The sequence below is a fragment of the Rhinolophus sinicus genome, linkage group LG01, assembly GCF_036562045.2.
Source record: "Rhinolophus sinicus isolate RSC01 linkage group LG01, ASM3656204v1, whole genome shotgun sequence".
NCBI lineage: Eukaryota > Metazoa > Chordata > Mammalia > Chiroptera > Rhinolophidae > Rhinolophus > Rhinolophus sinicus.
This window is the reverse complement of record NC_133751.1, coordinates 100,270,023-100,278,362: the sequence shown is the minus strand read 5'-3', so window position 1 is coordinate 100,278,362 and position 8,340 is coordinate 100,270,023.

Here is an 8,340-nt window from a genome sequence, read left to right as displayed (position 1 = left end):
ATGAGACTCAGGGACGAGGGGAACCAGAATGTCCTCCTCACTCTGCACCTCACATCTTTGACTGTTCTATTCATAACTTCATTCTTCTTAATGCAGACTCGTTTTTTCTCTTTCACAATCTACATGGAAGAACATGGCTACTGACCGTGCCCAAGTTTACATTTTTCTCTGTTCAAGAGACCTATCCCAACTCCAGATTCTGAGGGAAGGGAGTTGCACTGGACAACACTGGGGCATGTCAGGGCTGAATAAACCCAGCTGCCAGGAGCCATCTCTGCAACCATGTTGATGGCGGAGGAAGTCATTCTCAAGAAAAGGTGAGTGCAGGACCAGGTGGGGAAGCCAGGAGCTGTCCTTTACTTGAAACTGTAATCATGGCATACAACCACAGTGAGAGGGAGGAAGAACGAGGAGACGTGGTAAGTCATCTTACCCACAGCCTCCTGGCTTTCCCTCACTTTAGATCGCAGCTTGATTTGTTCTTGGGTTAACAATAAGCTTCTTGGACCAAGATTAAACCAGAGTTGATCTTTACCCTCATTCCCTGACTCCCCGATTCCCTCATCCCCATCTCACAGTGGTCATCTTACCCCCCACCAAGCTGGGGACTCTCCCAGGCCTCATTGCCGTAGTTAGACAAGGCAGATCCTGGAACTCCTGCTCATGATGTGGGTCTGGCTTTCTTTTCCCAGGAGCTGGCTGCTCGGAAGGGCTGGCCTGCCCTTTTGTGGGGTGGGTGCGCTTTTAGAGCGTGCCTATGACAACCATCGCACAAACACTTTAAAGGAGAAAGACTCCTGTGTCCTGGTCTGAGTTATCATTTCCTTGGGTTTTCTAATAGAGCTTGGCATGTGAGATGTGGAGAGCTTCAAAAACTATCTACATCTCAGCGAAGAATGGCCTGTGGGTTTCTAAAACCACACGCACTGATTTAGCCCAAGGAAAACTGAGACTCCGAAGACGGGGACAGGAACTCGCATTTTTAAGAAAGCTCCCCGCGTGACTGTATACACAGCCAGAGTTGAAATCCACTGATGCAGGTGGTCCAACTTTCTAGTTTTGTAACTGAGGCCACCAAGGTCTGGAGCAGTTAATCTCAGTTCAGAAAAAAAACCGCAGATTGATTTAAAACAAAAACAAACCCTAAAAAATTAAAACTGATGAATTAATCTGTGTATTTTAAACTTGGTCACCAGGTGATTCTCTCTTTGTGGTTCCCTTTTACTTCCCCAAATCCCAGGTGCCTGTGGGGAGGATGACAAAAACTGTTATCTGGTTTCTGCACATTTAGGGGGAAAAGGGAGGGACAATTACATAGTGTGTGTTATAGACACGTGCCAATCCCTCAAATGTTGGAATTAGACTTTATAGCTCTCCCAGGGGAGGAAACTGAGGCTTCTATGTGGTAAGTATGCCAGCTAAAGTCACAAGGCTGGCGAGTGACATATTCTGTTTTCCTCCCACTCAGGTCTTGCTGAGTCAGACCCTCATGCTCTTCATATCACATGCAGGCTTGCTTATAATACTTCGCAACACCCTCTCCAATAAAAAACAAAAAAACAAAAAATTGACCAGATTTAAGGACTTTTTATTTGGCATTTCGGAATAACAATTCCAAGACATTAATAATTTGGCTCCTGCTTTAACTAGATAAATGATTTTAAAGTTAATCTGGTGTTTTCAAATGAGAAGACTCTCCACCAGTGTGGGTTGAATGGTCAGAACTCTGGTGGACAGCACAACGCTAAAGCCAATATTAAGGCCACATACTAAGGCCATAGCCAATATTCAATGAACTTGGTTTTATTGTAGCAAAATAAAACTGTCAACAATCGAGATATGTGCACAATGAAAAGTTTTTAAAAAGTAATTTGTTTTTGCCTGGATTCAGTATACAAGAGAAATAATAAAGTCCATTTTCATTTCTTTCACCCTGGTCTAATGTGTGAAAGGATTTCCCACCAGGGCCTTCGATCGCACATAAAAAATGTGCTTGCCTTTTTTTCAGAAAGGTTGGAGTGGAACTCTCCCCCTCTTATTCTCATGCCATTTAAAATTCAGTGCCGTAAGGCTTCTATCAGTTGGGAATTGAAGATCACACAAGGATGAGAAGTGAGTACAGTTGCCTCAGAGCAAATTTTTAGACACTGCTTTCCAGGGATCCCTGGAGACAGAGGAACGTTTTTTGTTTCTTTGTATTTGTTTTGTTTGTTTTTTTTGTTAGTTGAGTTCTGAATAAAACCCCCCCTGCTGTACATTTGTTTAGTCATTTTTAGTTCTTCAGCACTCTCAGAGACTTAGATTAAAGCATAAATGAGAGGCAATGGGAGCATTCTCCAAGTAACCATTCCAAGTTGGTGAGCTAATACTCTACCTGGACCTCATGGTCTTACCACTCTCAGTCAAACGGGTTTTTGTGGCTGTCGAAGTCCAACATGGCAAATTTCCCAGTGATACTGAAAGAGCTGAAAACTCAGGTTACTGTTGATTTTGCCCTAGGGATTTTTGTCAAGAACGGCATTACAGCAGTGGAGCAGTTGAGACTTGGGTGTGTGTGTGTGTGTGTGTGTGTGTGTGTGAGAGAGAGAGAGAGAGAGAGAGAGAGAGAGAGAGAGAGAGAATGACAGATTTGGGTTGGCCACAAAGCTTGGTTCTGACCAAGGGGAACGACTGACTCTACTTCCTACTTTCTTGTTCATAGTCTCCGCCTGACACTGGTGAGAGAGAACTGTAGTCTGCAAGTAAGCGTTATCCTAGGATCTAATATAAACACCATGCCTCAGATTTCCTCCCCAGAATGGGAGTTGAGATTCTAACTTGCTGAATCATCTAGTGACAACTCCCTTCATTGTGCTGGGTTACAAAAACACAGTCACTACTATGGGAACCCTCATGGGAAATCCATTCCATTTTCAAGTTAAAACATTAGCCTGCCCTGTCTGTTTCAAATGACTAAAAGATTCTACAGAATCATTAATTTTCAATAGTGATTTGGAAATGATACTTCAAGTGATGTGGACATTGCTTCACAGTGATTTGGAAATTACTTTTTCAGATTTACAAAGTGAGGAAAACTTGAGCAAAAATTACAAAGGGACTGAAATCCCAATTTGAAACTGGAAAATTATCGAGACCATTTCTGATGCACTTATTCCTTGCCCAAGAGGAGCCAAATTAGCTTCTCTGGGGAGACCATTTAGGATAGCTGTCCCTATAAGCAATTAAATCAGGAATTTGGGACAGAGATGTCAGTTATTGAGAAGATATTAGAAGAGCTTGGGATTGGACTCCAGGCTTTGCTTTGCCTCTTCTTTTGCAGATGCTGCTTCTAGCTGCTCTCACGCCCCCTCATGAGAACACTTGGGTCGAGGATTGCAGGACTTTGTCCCTTTTGACCTCCTCTACCTCCTCCTCCGATTTCCTGACTGGCTTTTCAATGGTCTTGGTGTCTTCTGTGATGATTTGATGTTTTTAGGAATCAGAGTCCCAGATACAGAGTCACATCTAGATTTGGCACCAGCCTTCTGTGGGTTCCTTTCTGACTTTTATTTATTTATTTTTTAATGAAAAAGAAAGAGCATGAACATATATGAGTGAAGAGCATTTTTTTTCCTAGAATCGCATATGTGACATTTTACAGGGATATCTTATAGAGTATTGCAATGCGCTAAAGACAATTCAAAACTTATTGTGGGGAATTCTTAAAGAAAATATTCCCACAAGAGGATGAAGATCTCTGACAAATTCACTTTTTATTTATTTTCTGAAAAGGCTGTAGATCAGGGTTTTCTCCTCAGTTTATTCTTCTGTCAGAGCTTCTGATCAACGTGAGGCTCATTCATTCAATAAATATTTACTGAGCAATTACTGTGTGCCAGGCGAGTCTAAAAACTTTACATGTAAATCTTGCTGAATTGTCACAACCGCCTTTTGAGGTAGGCACTTCTAAAAACACCACCACACAGGTGCTTAAATTATAAGTGACTCTCCCAAGGCCTCACCGCCGTCCATGGTGGCCAGGATTTGGATTCAGGTAGTCTAGACCCAGAGCCTGTCTTCTTAACCACTACACCATATTGCCTCCCACCCAGGGGGCTTGATCAGAGGAGCACAAGTATTGCCTCAGTGTTAATACTATTAGAAATAAAATACCCAGATATTGGTTTCTAAATATCATTCTCCAATAAAAGGAACCAAGACTCTTTGGAGAAATGGCACTTCTCTAGGACTGGAGCAAGGAAAATACAAGGTAATTCTGGAATATCTTGTGCCAGTGGTCTGTGTTCTTTTAGGTGATGGTGATACAGGTTAGCTAACATGTCCCTAGGTAGACAGGGAGGTCCCTGGTGGAATGAACAAAAGACAGCCATATCCCAAAACTCCAGGTTTTAAAGTCACTCCTCGCTCTAGGGCATAATGTAACAAGGCCTTAAGATTAATCATAAAATTCCTTTTGGCCTGACAGATGGAGCAGATCTGATAGATAAGAGTGGGTTATTTTACTAATTCCTTTAGGAGGGGCAAGCAGAACAAACCTGGTAGATGAATTTCATTAGAAGGCGCCAGTTCCCTTCTTCAAACAGTTCCCTTCTTCAAATAGCTCCCCTTCCCCAAACAGGCAAGGGAAGGTATAAAAGTAAGAGCTTTTGCCTCAGTTAAGGGCCACCCCCATTCGGGACCCCCTCCCGCTCTTTGCTTTCAATAAACTATCCTCTTTTTAAAACTCTTTGCCTCTCCTGGGTCCGTGTTTCCATTCTTCAGTCTCACGAGATACCATCCCGGCCTACACCCAGAAACTGCCAGCAGATCCATCATCATCTACATCATTTGGGGACTCGCAGGAAAAATATTCCTCCATCAATGGTCAGTCAGGTGTGCTCACAAAAGGTGACACAGGAGAAGCTTGGGGAAACACAATGTATTGTAGTCGCAGCCCTAGAAGCAGAGACATAGCATGCCATGCAGGACCACATGGAAAAGACACCAGCGTGTCAGGAGGCATGGGGCAGGAGGGAGGGCAGAGCCTGCCACACCTTTACTGTAGTTTCAGGCAAAGGCAAGGCAGGGCAGGGTAGATAATTTAGGATCGGCTAGTTTGCATAATTTCAGAGAGCTCTAAACTATAGGGATGGTCCCTAGTTGCCTGACACATGGCCCTGTGTTTATTAAGACAGAGGAACATTGCGTCCTGGGGGCATGAGGCAGATAGAGGAGGTCTGGCTCTGGACTGGTTAGTTTGCATATCAAAAGCCTGCTCCTCTCTGCTGGGCCTTTGCTCTCTCAAAGATCTGACTGACCCTGGGAGGGGTAGTCTCTCTCCAGTCAGAAAGGTTTTTAAGATGTCAAAACATAATTACAGAAAATAAAAAATATAAACAATACAGCCAGAAAGTCAGGAAGTGATCGATCCATGTGAAAAGGACACAAGGGCCAGCTTTAAAGGACTTTCACAGGCCGATCTGGAACAATTTGAGCATTATAACTTGTTGAATAAATAGGAATTCACAAGTTCATAGAGCTATTAGGTAAAAGTTTGATGGAAACGCGATATTGACATTGCTTCAAAGTACATATCTCCCTACAAATTCTAACCATTTATAAAGGGGAAAAGAGTAACTGGAGAAGACTGGTGGATAATTTGATAATTCAAATTAATCAAATGATCCAAGTTAACATCACCAGTAGTGAGACTGATGGATATTGTGAACCACCTGAGAGGATGCAAGGAGGACACAGCATCACTGTGATGGATGTGGACGTGGCCCCCCATCATCCCACCTCCTGTCCTTGAATAACCTCCTCATCATGAGTGTGGGCAGGACCTGTGACTGCCTTCTAAGCAACGGATTACAGCAAAGGGGGTGATCTTACATCATATAAGCCTTCATCTTGCTAGCAGACTCAGTCTAGAGTCGTGCTCTCCTTGCTAACTTGGAAGAAGCATGAGTTCTACAACTGCCAAGGAAATAAATCTTGCCAACAACTGAATGAGTTTAGAAGCAGTTCCTTTCTGGGTAGAGCCAGGAGATGAGAGCTGAGCCCTCGATGGCGCTGTGATCACAGCTTCACAGAGCACTCAACTACACTGTGCCCAAAGTTCTGATCCACAGACACTGTGAGATAATAAATGTGTGTTGTTTTAAGCTGCTAAATTTGTGGTAATTTATAGTGTAGTGTAGAAAGTGAATACAGCCACTTCTACATTATTCCTGCCAAAAATGCCGGCAATCTTCAAATAGTCAAGGTGATGAAAGTAAGGAAAGATTGTGGAAATAAGCTTTACTGAAAGAGATGAAGGACACATCTCAACTAAATGCAAGGTATGGTCTTGGATTGGATACTGGACCAAAGAGAAAAACATTGCTTTTAAGGACATTATTGAAACAATTGGTGAAATTTGACTATGGATTGTGCATTAGATAATAGCATTGTATAAATATTGAATTTCTTGATTTTAATCATTGTGTGGTGGTCATACAAAAAAATGATAAAGTGAATATAGCAAAATGTTAACAGCTATTGAATCTAAATAAAGGATATGTAGGAATATTTGACACTATTCTTGCAACTTTTCAGTAAATTTTAAGTTATTTCAAAATAAAAAGAATAAAAATTCTAATGTTAGATTTTACCTTTAGAATTGTATTGGAAATAATTCAAAGAGCCCTGTTGCCATTTGGGAACCCCAAGGGAGTTGGGGACCACTGTCATATAAGATACTCACAGTAGGTATAGTGTCACATAGGTACAAAGAGTGTGAAGGATACAAAACCTTTTATCATTTTATATGGGTTTGGTGTGTTGTCAAGAATTTGACGTAAAGACTTGCCTTTTGGGACTAATTCTACACACTGTCACCCACGAGCAATAATGCCTGGAATTGTGCTCAGGGAAGTTGGTGTGGCGACATGTAGTGGGCTCTATGGGGCACTGCCCAGGGCCCCTTCAGGCCCGAGGACCTGTTCCCTCATCCCTCACTTTTGGCAAGACAGTTGAGAATGTGCTGGGCACGTTAGCCATCCACAGCTGGGGCTGTCTCTCTGGGAACTGCTCTCAGCTTTTGGAAACTGCCTCACACAGGAATGGCCTTTTCTAAGGACAACCCACTTCTAATGATGGATGAGGAGGAACAGACTTAGCTGCCTTGCTTCATTTGAGACAACTCGGAAGGATAATAAGCTAGGATAAGCCACCCTAGCTCCAGATCGCCTTGCGGGATCGGCGGAGGTCCCTGCTGTAACTGTGTTCTACCATTCTACTCCAACTTCTCTTGCTGCCCAGTCCTGCTGCCCTCGCTCCTAACCCCTCACAGGTGATGATCCTAAGAGCATCCTTCAGAAACCTCTGCGAGCTGATCTCCATCCCAAGTCTATTTCCCAGGTAAGCTGATCTTTAGCACATGCCTTCTCCAAACCCGTCAACCTATCTCCTGAGCACCAGATTGCCTGACTACATAGCTGCTCCTGACTATGGAATGCAGATAGAAACATTTCTGATCCATACAGAATGTGAATTTGAAAATTAAAAAATAATGTGGCCATAGAACTTAACAGAAATAAAGTATTTCTCAGCCCCTCTCATGCCACATTCTCCTTATTCAGGAAAAATTAATCTCTAGTGATTCTTAAAATATACAAAATTAGACAGAATAATATAATATTAGTTCCCCACAGATCCCCTCACCCAGCTCCAACAATCATCCACAGCCAATCTTGCTACATCAGCACCTCAACTATTCCCTCTCTTCCATATCATTTAAAACATATTTCAGATATTATGTTATTTTATCTGTTAATGTTCAGTATGTATTTTAAAAGAGGATGTTTCTTTTGAAAACATAACCACCAGAACATTATGTAAAATATTATAAATTAGTAAGAATAATTCCTGAATAGTGTCAAATATGCTTCCAATGGTCAAATTTCCAGTTGTCTTAGAAATGCTGTAAAAGTTGTTTTGCTTTGTTTATACAGTTTGCATGTTTGACTCAAGATCCAAATAAGTCTGTATATTATGATTGGTTGTTAAGCTTCTGAAGGTTTCCTTCCACCTCTTTTATTTCCTCTCTTTCAGTTTCTTTGTTGAAGAAATTTCTCCACAGTCTGGGAACCTCTATTGTTTCACATGCTTATCTGTATTTCCTGTAAATTGGTAGCTGGACTGAGGACTTTATAACATGTAGGTCTTTTGAATTAAATTAAATTTTTTGGCAAGACAATTTTTTGTTTTACATGGGATTGTGTTTTTTCATTTGGGGGCTAAGTTCTGGTTGTTTTGCTTCTGGTGATGCCCACAGCCGTTGATGATCAATGCTTAGACAAACTATTTATTAGGAATTAC